Here is a 13,599-nt window from a genome sequence, read left to right on the forward strand (position 1 = left end):
ATATTGTGAATCATAAGGTAGATATAAATACAAAAGTTGTAGGTAATTAGTTGAAATAGAATCGAATCATTTATTTTTGTATTAGGATTTAAGTAAACAATATAATATAGATTTATAATCAATGAAAATAACTTTTTAATTATACAATATTGTTTTTGGTGATTAAATTTTTAAGAATTCATTCAAAATCTTCTCATGTTATTATCAATCAACAAATTTAAAAACATCAACTTGTTTTATTATTTTTTTTTTTTTTTAATTACCTATATAAAACAATATGTTTAAATCAAGAAATAATTTTATAATATATAAGCTGAAAACTTATCCAGTTTAGCATGATGTTAATTAGTAGGTATTTAAAGACTAATAAATAGTAAAAATATAATCTTACATTCAATAATACTTCATAAATATTTTAAGCTATAAAATTAAAAAATAAATTGTTTTTCAAACAATCAACGATAGTAGATACTTAAACGCCATGAAAAATAACGCCAGTTAATAAAATGTTGAAATTAACATGAATTATAACGAAAAATAATCATTTATGAAAATATTATGGTGTATATTGTTATTAAGACGTCAACAAGTCATCCACAATTTAATTTTAAGGAATAGTGGCTATAATATTCTTTTTTTCGGACGATTGTCAAAATGGTTATTTGAATATAAAAATGAATTGACATGGGAAATGTGGTGGATAATAAAACGTTAGGCACATCGTAATATATAAACCACAAACTATTCAGTCAGTTTCATGAGTTTGAAGACGAATATCTAGTATAAGACTCCAGTGATTCTCCAATAAGACCGATTTCATATTTTATCAGTCGCTTAAATAGCAGATCACCTAATTTATTGTTGTTTTAGTTTTTTTAAATTTACACCCATAATGCAAATCATATTGCAAACCAATAATTAATATTTTTCCGTAAAATTATTTATTATAATTATCTGTGTTTGAAATAATATTGAATATTTAATATTAATGTTTCAGGACAAATCAAGTGTAATAGCCAATACATCATCACCTCCAACATTGAATATAGTTTTCACCATCGTTTATCCAAGTTAATACTGAATGATAATAATAATTATGTTATTTAGAATGTATCTAGATCAATTATTATTTAAATAATTTTAAAGTTAATAAATCATTATTGACATAATAATTGTCTCACACAGATGGTAGGTAGTTAAAAAACAAGCTAGCTTTTTTTTAACAGAGTTCATATTTAATTTAAAAAGATACAGTTATAAGTATATATTATTTGTTAACCATTAACTTGTAACTCAACCAATTCAAGTTAATTTTTTTCCATTATAATTATCTATCAATGATTCATACATTATAAATATTAAATTATATTTCGTATAATTGTTTGTTTACATGTTTAACATTGTAGATTCAAAAAGAGTTCATAAAATAAAAACGGCTGCATTAGAATTCTCTAGTATATTTATTGTTAATTTCAACGATCCACCAGAATGTGTATTGGTCGACGATTTAAATCATAAAGTAATAATATTATTTTTTCCATAAAAATTACAAATGTATACAAAGTTTCAATGTTCCGTTGTTTACAGGTTTTTTGGAGTGATGGTAATCGAGACACAATCGAAACATATGACACTAAAACCAATAAAATTAACGTTTTGGCAAAGTTTTTTGACATGTCTAGGTCAAAGATTATCGATTCCAATCTTGGCTTACTGTTTTGGTGCAACTTTGAGAACACAGGAAGAGGAAGTATCGAACGCGTAAATTTTGATGGGGGCAACCGGTATGTAAAACATCAAGGCTGTCATAAAATTGGTTATGGGTGGGTTGAACGTTCTCTCCAAAAATTGTCTATACTTAAATATGTATATTGTATGACATCAAATTCTTAAGGTTCACAGAAATGTAATGTATTTTAATTTTTTTTTAAATACCTGTCTCTTTTCCCACATACACATTAAAATATTTTTTTATATACTTCTTTTCATAAGTAATTTTTACATCCAAATACCTACTGTAAAACAACTAGAAACTTTATTATTTTGTTAAGTGTGAACAAAATATAAAAACAACATAAAAATTTCGTTATCAACTCACATATGTTTAATACAAGTTAATAATATGTGCTAACATATTATACTTGTACATGCACTTATTTTAAAGCCATGATTGTTCCCTGATACATTTTGCCTGGCTTGTACAGCCTATATGTTCTACAGTAGCTAATCATAAATACTTTAATTTCTTAACACCCTCCTACATAACTGTTGGACTATCATCAATCTATATCAATCTTAACACGACGTGAAAGATATACGTTATTAGGTCCTTGTTTTTTTTGTACTTACTGCAAACTATATGCTCTTAAAACTCCCATTACGATGTCCCAACAGCCACACCCTGATCCGAGCTATTAACTTTTTTGTTTTACGCTGTATGTGTACAGTCAGCGATCCAAAAGATGATGGTTTGAAACTTTGAAATAAAGTTGAAGTCAATTTCAACAGTGAATGAAAAAGTAGTGTATTTTCAGTAATATTTTAAAGTGTTTAGTTTAAATTAATTATATTAAAGATTTGTTAAACAACTTCTAAATTATATATGTTGTGTTCATAGACATGTAAAACAACTAGATAGCGGATTTGCATATTACATTCCCATAGGAACATTGAAGTCTTGTGGTCAGTTGCCAACAGGGAAATGTTTAAAAAATAACTCGATAGATAAGATTATAAGAATATAAGATACGTATACATATTTATATAATTATATGACATAATAATATAATATATATTACAAATATATACAATATACAATATGATATTCATATTATTAATCATGCAATTTTTCCCTGTTGGCATATGGCTGACTTCAATATTGTCTTATAGTCGGTTATCTAGTTTTTTATAAGTCTATGTTTGTGTATTATTATGTATGTAGTATGAAACTATGTTACATATTTTCTTTATTTCATACAATAAACCAACTTTTAAAAATGTTCACTTGGAAATAAAAAAAAAATATTTTTCATGGAAATGAAATATTTCAAGAAAATAAATTTTATGAAATTTTACAACCCTATAAATATCTATTAAAATTCAATTCTACTGTTTATATCTGCTCAAGCTGGCCTACAATATAAGTCATAGATAATTGTTATTTCTTGTGTTAGTGTTTTCCTTCCTACTAAGATATGTGATATGATAGTTAAATTTTTGTTGTATATCGTTATTAAATAATAAATGATTAACACTCTGGTTGAAAATATTAAAATATAAAAATATTTGTTTATAGGTATCTATTATAATTAGTATTTTAAACACTACGATTAAGGGATACACACTAGGTTGGTTATCAAAAAAATGCATCAAGAGATAACTTTAATGAATGAAATAAAATAATGAGCAGATGATGATTAATAAGTCATTAAAATTATTCTTGTAATCTAAAAACTGTTCCAAACGGATCCGGATTTCCAAATAAGACGTGTCCAAGTTTATTATAAAAAGTGAACGGTGTTTATTATTTCACCAGGGTTTTGTTTATTTATTTTTATAGTGGTTATATCAATAACCATCAAAAAATAACACATCGCTTGACGCTGTCTTTTATAAATTACAATGCGTATTAGATTCCAAATAGAATGAATGTCGCTCTTGCTTTTTTATCAACGCCGAAAATGTCAGCCAAAAAAAAATCAATAACACAAATAATGTTCATAAAATGAATATTGTACTGTTTACAAGTTGAACCATCGTTGAAGATCGAAAGCAATGAATTGCTAATACATTAAAACAATTTCTCGTAATGAAATTACTATTTAAATTTATTTGCAGGTTTGTGATTTATGTTGTCCAGGACATGAACAAAACGGTTACGTATAAATATGAGTCCAAATACGTTATTTCTTACGTTTTAGAAAATATAAATGTCTATATATCGAATCTCATAATATTCGATCTCATTGAGAAATCATTTTACTTCTTGAACACTACAAGTAACTGGACCAAAATATTTGACTTCGATGGAACTAATGGTAGAAGATATTTGGAACCTAATATATTTTCATACATAACCCAAGTTATGGTAAGTTCATATTGTGTACAGTAAGTTGTATGTATAATGTATGTTTAGCCAGTATCGAGTCAAGGACACTTCAAGTTGGCACTGGAATATTATGCTAGAAATAAATAACTAATATCAAACATTTGATAGATTTCACTAAGCCATTTATTATTTTACTTGTACTTCTATTACTTTCGGGGAGGTTTCAAATACGGCGTCAGCACCGGTAGACTGTCTGATTCCAAAAAAATATGTTGTGTTGAATTATTTAATGAAATTAGCTACAGTTTGCTAGGAAATTTTATATTTTTCTAGATCACCAAAACTTCGAAAATCAACACTCAAACACTCTGGTGCCAACTTGAGTGAACGGCTATATACAGTAAATTGAAAACAAAATATATACATCATTTTCCATATTTACACCAATGGTTTTCATGATTTAAGAGATAAATTACATTATAGTGTCTGTATCACATTAAGCTTGTTTTTGTGTTAATCAAAGTCTTTCACTCAAACAAATTCAAAAATTCCCTAGTAAAGTCTAATAAATTCATCTGATTAACTCAAAACATTTTTCTTGGAATTGGATTAATTTTTCGGAGCAAACTCGAAGATTTCATCAGAGTGTTTGTTTGTGGATTTTCAAAGTTTAGGGGCCCTAAGAAAATCTAGTAATGGTCTAGTAAAATGCAAAAATTGTTAACACTAGACACTAGTAATAGTACTAACATAATGTGAAAGGCCAACTTGACAAATATACTCGAATAATTTACGATTTCAAGACTCATGATAAATTACCTACTGTAACAAATCGCATGTTCAATAAATTACATTTGAAACAGTTATACGTTTAAAATATTTTGTGATATTTAATTTCTAAAATAAGGAAAAATTATAATTAATTTGAATGATTGTTATAAAGGAAATGTTTAATAATGAAAAATTAATGTTAAAATATTATTTAAAATTTATTTTAATTCAATAATAAAATAAAAAACGTTACAATTGGGTGTGATGGTTAATCACAATTTACGGTAAACTGTATTTTATTGAACATAATCAGGTGAAACTTTAAAAGTTCCCACCGTCCATTACCACTGTATAGTGTCCAAACAGAAATCGGTTTAAATCGATTATAATTTGTGACTAAAATACTTAATTCATAATTTTATTATTTTTCAGGATTACAATAACAATGCTCAATCTCATTCAACTTCAGTCCATAAATATGTGCTCACAACAATATACAAGCTTGTTCTCCAATCATTAATGTAAGCCATATCAGCAGATCATATTATAACTAATAAGTTGTAACTAATAAATAGTTATAGTAGTAATAAGTAGTAACTATGACACTGTTAGGTAGTCTTAAATTCTGCAGGCATCCGTTATCTTATACAAATATACATAAGATACTAAAAAAACACACTAAGTGATATTCATCGAAAAATTACCAAATATGCACTATAATAAAACAATCTCGACTGAAATATTGAATTTTTTACCTTATAATAATTGTTATAATTAATTTAACTCTTTTTGTATGTTTACATTGCTTCCATATCAATGACATCATTCATCTTATTCTTTGACAAAAAAAAAAAAAATAACCATAAAAGTCAACAGATATTGGAACCGCAAAACTTAAATCACGCGGAAAGAACACAATATTTATAAACATTTTTATTTTTAAACTAAATTTTTATGATAGTTTCTTTTGGAGATTAGTTAAAGAAAAAACATGTTAAAAAGCTAGGTGATGCGTAAACATTATCTATTAAACAAAATTTTTAAAATATGCAAAATCCCATTCTTTTATTCCAAATATAATTTTTATTTTACCCTGCTATTTTATTGAAATATTAAAAACAAATAAAAGCATTTTAGATATCCCTAGGTCTAGAATTGTGATAGTATAATAATACCTATATAACATAAGGTCTTATGTGAATTTCTTGAGTTTTCTTCGAGTAATTTCAATGATATGATTATTATTTTACCAAAAATGTAATAATTAACTGACAATAAATTTATAACTTGGAATTTGAACATACTTTTTAAACCAGTCTAATCTTGAATATTTGTTTCGTGGTACATTTTGTATTTATATCATTTATTTCTGAGGAGAATATTTTTCATATTATGTGTACAACTTTTATTCTACATCATATTCAACAACCTGATAACAATCACTCCTATCCGATTATCTTAATCAGAATTTTTAAACTTTTACCAAAAATCAGATGCCACCTGTAAAAGTGTATGTTCTTTTAAATAAATCAAAAAAATCATATAAATCAAATTAGTCAACGAGGCATAATCTTTATTTTGTTAACTAGGTTTTTACTCATCAACATTTTGTAATATCATTAATTTTTGAAACGACATTGTGCTGTGAACTACGCGCACGCGCGTCGGTTTATTACTTTATGTGGTTAAAAATCGTCTGAATATCGATTATCAGTACAAACATCAGAATCCAGTACAATATTAATCAAAATATTTTAATTCAGAAATGCGTTTATAAGGGAGTAAACAATATCGAATCGAGTGAGTTGAATGCTTTTTTATCCCGTTTTTGATGTGTATAGATTAAAATGTTTTGTTTTTTGTCAATTTTCCCTTTTGGGTAGTATAAAATAATAATTTAGTGATTTCGGAAAACGCACGCAACGATGTCGATCGTGATAAATTGATCATAGCTCATAGAGAGTTTCAGTTGAAATGATTCTCAATATCTCTCAAGTATCATCTACAATTTCGATGTTCTTGTGATAATTGTATTATTTCTGCAGCCATTAGGACCTAATTTTCCTTGGTTAGGAACCTCTGCATTAATAGTTATAACAAATAATAAACTGACCTTTACTATTTTCAGTGGCGTGCGCAGGAATTTGGTATGGGGGGGATGTCATAAATAAAAATGTATATTTTTAATATTTATTCTTTATTGTTATACAAAAAAAAATTCAATCTAGGCGAAAATTCATTCTTCTGGCTTTTAAACTAAATTCATCAATTATTTGATCTATAGATAGTGGAATGTCTCTATGTATGTTCATTAATGCTAATCCATTTAACCGTGACTGCCCCGTCGTATTTCTTAAATACGTTTTTAATCGTTTAAGGGTTGAAAAAGAGCGTTCACTAGCCGCTGTGGTTACTGGAAGTGTAATGAGAATTTTTAAAAGCTTGTAGATACATGGAAAAATTGTATTCTCACATTCACAAAACAATTGCACGATATTTGTTGATGTACTCATAGATTTACACTTGTTTTGCCATAAATACATTTCTCCCATGATTTGCATCATATATTGCAAATTATATTTTAGACATTATTTATGTGTATCATAAAATATTCTAAATATTAATTTAAAATGAATGTAGTACAAACATATTAAAATTTAAAATAAATTATAACTCATGGAATATAGCAATAATTCCTTACCTTAACATTTTTTGAATTAGCTTTAACAACATCAAATATGTCACTATCTTTATTTAAAATAAAATCAGGTACCTACACAATTTGACTAAAAAATATGTTTTAAACAATTGTAAATAACTGATAGTAATGTATTATTTATTAAGTTACTACCATATTATTAATAATTATTTAAATATTTTGCTTACTATATCATCTGGATTGTTTAAACATTTATTTATTTCTGAAATTCCAGGATTTCCATTGTGGGATGTAAAGTCAATCAAATCTGATAATACATTTGACTGGAAAAAATGTAAAGAAACTTAGGTAGGTACCCATCAAAGGTTTTAAGAAAACTCAACAAATGTACATAAAATAATGAGGCTTTCCACTTAAGAATGATGAGAATAGTAAATAATTATATTATTATATAATATACATTTGGCATTGTGGTAAAAGCTAAAAGTTTACTTACTGAGTCGTTAGGTGTTTCAAAAGTCAATTCTGAACTCGTTAGATCACCATCTGCACTTTTAATTTTTTTTTGAAAAAAAGATAAAATTGAAACACTACGTTTAGCCATAATGAATTTAATAACAATATAAAATTTCTTACAATTAAGAGAACCAAATGAAAATTCGTTCGAGAGAAGTAGTGTCAATATTATATAATATAAGTTATTAATCACGGTATTAACTATTAAGTAATGAATAATGATAACAGTAGTCATATATTGTATATAAATAATATAATATAAGCATTATAAACCGTTTTGTAATTTGACCACAGACGATTTGATATGACAGTGTCTTATCAATTATCAGTTATCAATTATTTTATCACAACAAATATTTCCGATGAGAAATTTTAAATAGGAACTTCCAAACTACACATTATTTTGATGAAATCTCTAATTCAAAATCCAGAATGTTTGAAGACTAAAAAAAAAAGCCCATGGGGGGGATATATCCCCCATCATCCCCCCCTGCGCACGCCACTGACTATTTTCATTAGGTGGCTATTAAATTGTCCACGCTATATTATGTATAATGTATATGTTATAAAAATATAATATTAACATCGAATAAAATTGAATATTAAATTACGAAATAAATTTCTATAGGTTAGTTCCTACATACGATTGTTTTGTAAATGTTTTTATAAAATATTTTGACAACTATATTATTTTCATGAAAATATTTATACCATAGTTAGGAAATATTTTTATGCTGTGCGGGTAAGGTATTTTGAAAAAATAAAATATTAATATTATACTATATTTTCTACAATAATTACGTGGTATTTATATTTAATAACGTTTACGTGTTTCCGTACAATAAAATTATTATATTATCATATTCCAGAATTTATAATATTAAGTTTATGTTGTATAATATTATGAAATCATGATAATATAGTAAAATAAAGGTTTATATTATTTTAATTATATTTTAACGTATAGTAGTGTTTTTGTTTAATGTAGAAACAGTATTTATTTCAATCCATGAAAATGATCACCGTGCGTGTTTTTTAAACGGACCATCAAGAAAACCAAAAATACATTTATCTTACAATAGAATCTGAGTTCAATACGTAATGCCATGCTTCAACATCCTCTAAATCACCGTCATGCAACTTCCAGGTGTCACCTACCAAATCCGATCAGCATCAATGGTTCCGTACTAGTCTATAATACCTGTACCTACTAATTTTAATTTATAGTGTTAAGTATATATTAGCTACCTGCTTGCCTAAAGTCACATAATAGAATTGTAGAGGTATGACCCAGAGAGGTGGGAGGGATACCTGAATCTGCACCAGCTCCTCCTCTCGAGCTCTATTTGAATATCTATATCAAGTACCCATAAAGTTCTATTGGACATTAACCCTTTCAGACCCTCATAAATGCTGTAGGATAAAAATGTTTTTCTTCATAATATGGTTTAATATAATATAATTAAGGTTCTTTAGCGAATTTCATAATTTTTTCCTTATTTTTCACCAAGTTATAGGTTCATTACAGTGTACCTTGGGCCTCTTAGGATAATTAATGAACACTTCAATAATAATAGCTAACATAAAATATATCCCCGGTTGCGTTACTGCAGTATTGTATGATTACATTTTATGTGTATTTATGTTGCCAACATTTTAATTGAATTGCATATAGGAGTTCTATAAAATTTCAAAATCAAATATAAAACCTTTAAACCATTAAAATATATATTATTATCAAAAGTATTAATTGGTGTACGAACATCTCCGTAGATATTGTTTGCACGATTGTAAAAATGAGAATATTTTTTTTTAAATATTATTATTGCGTTTGTAAGTTTATTTTATGAAAATACCATTATAAATTATAGAAAAAAATACAAAAACTATTCAGAAATAGTTTTAAGTTTCATAAATATATATATGCCTATTAGCCTATTTAAAGCACGACAACTCAAAGTATATTCGTCCTGACAACGTGACATGTTTAAATTAAAAGCTTTTACTTGCCCATTGTCCTATACGGCTATTATATGATTCTCAATCGTCTACAAGGTGATTAACCAACCACTTCCTTTTATCCCTTTACAATGCATTAATTCAAATTTTATTATGAAATATTCAAATTTTAAGTACACACTGAGACTACCTATATTTTCAAATACTTGGATTTTTATACCATTTAAGGAATATTCTATATGGTGACACAAACTTGTTGATTTTAAAATAAGAATCATCATAATTTAGTGTAAATTCTTAATCAGATGATTTTTATAAACATTTTGACCATCTAGAATGAAATTCGAATGAGTAGTATCTGAGTTATTAAACATAATGTACTAAGGATTAAAATAAAAATGTAGATATATTATTGTAACACACCAACTAGCGGAATATCTCGGATTCACCTGTGTCCATTTTTTATTGTTGTGGAAAATCCTATATAGTACCTTCCTATATACTCTATATAGGTGTATCTCGGTTTGAGTTTATCTCTGTTTTAGTGTAGGTACCTCAATTCACTTTCAAATTGGTGTCAGTGTACCAAGTCAACCGCAAGTCACGGATCGGATTTAGCACTTGGTATATTTTTTAATGTGGCTTAAAGTTTATTTAAACTTTAAACTACTTACTTTCTAAACTTTTATGGCATCTCCAAAAAGAACCTGTGAGATTTTCGTGTAGTTATTGAGTATATACAAGCTTCATTCATACATTTGGTTTTAAAATATAGTTTCTATTTTTTAGGCCACAAGGGTGACAATAGCATGCATAATATGTTTATACATTATATCTGCCTGAGTATAATAACAACAATTTCTAAACAACAAAAAAAGTTACAATTTCCACCATGAGATCTTTATTTTACCATTTCATTAAGATCTTTAAAAACTTTAAAATATAATCGGATATTAGAAAATTCTTTCTTATTGTATATCTAGATAATTAGAGTATATGTTCATAATCGGTGGTTTATGAATTATGAACCCCTTTGGGGTCCGTAGATGTTTACTCGGTCCAAGGTGTCACTGTGATTTTGTTTCAAATAAATCAAAAATTAATTTGTTTGAAATTAATCAATATTATTTGATGATTCAAGACCATCGATTAAAGTAGAAACTGTACTTTTTATTCTGAAGTTTATTGAATGTATATTTATAATTATATTTTTGTCGGTATACGTGAACAGTCGTTCATATTTCTGTACAGTTTCCGATAATCCTTTTCTTGAGGACTTAAATGCAATTCACGATTTAGACCTCGTCAAAGATGAATTAATTGATTTAAGATCAAGCAATAAATTTAATGAAATTTTTTTGTACGTTGACAAACACCACAATTATCTGTGGCTGTATCCTGGGCAATGCAATTTTTGGTTCTATTTACTACATATCTCCATAAGTCTGGACTTTCTACAATGGTCACAAAAGTGATTATTCATAATAAATTAATAATGTATTTACTCTTTATATTATCATTAAAAATAATAAAAATAAAAATTATATTATTGTTTTTTAGTGGTGTGAGGGTGGTCCTTGATTAAACTTTATATTTCAAAAGGGTTAGCTCATGGCCCAGAAAAGGGATTAGAGGAACCACTATTTTAAACTTCAAGTATGTACGTTTTGTAGTTTTTTAGATGTAGCAATGAATAGTTTTAGTTTAGGAATTATTATAATATTAGAGAATAGTTAAAAGCTATGAAATTTTAATAAACTAATGTTAAATGTTATTAGGTATATTACATATTATACTTACTCTTAGTACAAAAGGATTAATAGCTCAGAAACTACTTGTTCGAGGTAGAAATATAATACATCAACATTTTCAACAAAAAAAAATCATCTTTTTAAAAATATATTATAAATAGATTGGTTTTCATTTGAAATATAACGATTAAGTTTGTCTTGTCCATCATCCGTCCACACAAGCACATAAATCAATTATAAATTATAATAACATACCTAAAAACAGGGTCGACAATAAAATCGCTCACACCAAAAGATTTTCAGCAGATCAATAGACACAAAATATTGTATTAAGTTTTTTGATTTATTAACTAATTTCATAGAAAATTCGCACTTAAATAGTTTGTCAAATTGATCTACATTGGTACAATTGACAAAAATGGCTCAAAACAACCGACCAAACATTATAATATTATCAAACGCTCACAGTTCAATCATCATTTTAAGTATAATAATAATGATAATGGGACGTACATATTATAACAGTTTATTATTAATTGTTATACATTTCACATATTCCTCCACCAATAGTAAACATATTTATTCGTAGGTATCACATTTGCGGTGATATGAACTTTGAAAAATATAAACAAATAATTACCTGGGTATTTAAAAATATACGGATACAATAAATAATTTTGAATGACAATTACAAATTGACGACTATTATACCTTAGCCACTTGAACATATATTTTTCCACTGGTGAAAAATTATCTGTCATTATTTAAGTATTACTTATATTATTGTGTTATTAAATCAAAAACAATATAGTTATTCAAAGCATAATATTAAGTAATTTTGCTCTATAGTGTGTTAAGACAATTTATTCTAACAAATATAAAAATAAATGTAAATATAATTTTTCTAGTATTAGAACTATAGGTACTCTAAATGTTTGTTTTCAGTAGAAAAACTAATATATCATTACATAATATAGCTAAGGGTAGGTACTACTCGTCTATATTTTTTTTTTCAAATGGTATGTCCAGTTATAGTTCGAATGAGTGTTGAAAAGAGAGTCGAACATTGGAGTTTTAGTAGAAGTATTAGTATTTAGAGTGATTTGAAATTATTATTTACACGTTTTTGTTCAGTTTTGCGTTAATATTGGAAGTTGAAAAAACTCAAGTAAGTTAAGGAACACCAAATAGTTTGTAAGTTGATACCAGATATGACGTCGATATATCGACATATTCGGTGGTCGAAGAGGTTGTAATCTCTTCTGTTTTAGTAGTAGTTTTCCATCCCGACATTTAATTTTCTTGAATTTACCCTATTATTTTTATACAACTAACAATAAATAATAATAAAAAACATTTTTTATAGATAATTATATTATATTATTTTTAATCCTTAGAAGCAATAATATTTTTAAATTATATTTTCTGTAAAATCTCCATGATGTTTGTATAATTTACAAAACAAAAAAAAAAATTAAAACGTTGTATAAAATCAATTTCCTGTAGGCTTTAGATCATTATAGTTATGATAATATGTGTATCGAATAGTAGATAAGTATTCATCAAGAGTTATGTAATATTTTATTTTTAACTAAATAAAATTACATATTTATTATAATTTATAATTTATTTTAGAGATTAGATTTCGAATGATGGCGTTACTCAAAATATATAATTACAGTTGTATTTCTAGATTTCAGAGCTTAAAAAATGTATATAATAAGGCAGACTTGTCAGTGTTGGTTTCGTTGGAGGTGCTGAACATAGTATTATATGTGGATAGTGGTAGTGAATAAAGTGAAGTAAATATGAGATTTACTTCATAAATATAATGGAATATAAAAGACTGGAAAATAGATGTAATGGTGATAAAAGATGGAAGGTAAAACCATTAT

Source organism: Acyrthosiphon pisum, chromosome X (assembly GCF_005508785.2).
Source record: "Acyrthosiphon pisum isolate AL4f chromosome X, pea_aphid_22Mar2018_4r6ur, whole genome shotgun sequence".
In the NCBI taxonomy this organism is placed as follows: domain Eukaryota; kingdom Metazoa; phylum Arthropoda; class Insecta; order Hemiptera; family Aphididae; genus Acyrthosiphon; species Acyrthosiphon pisum.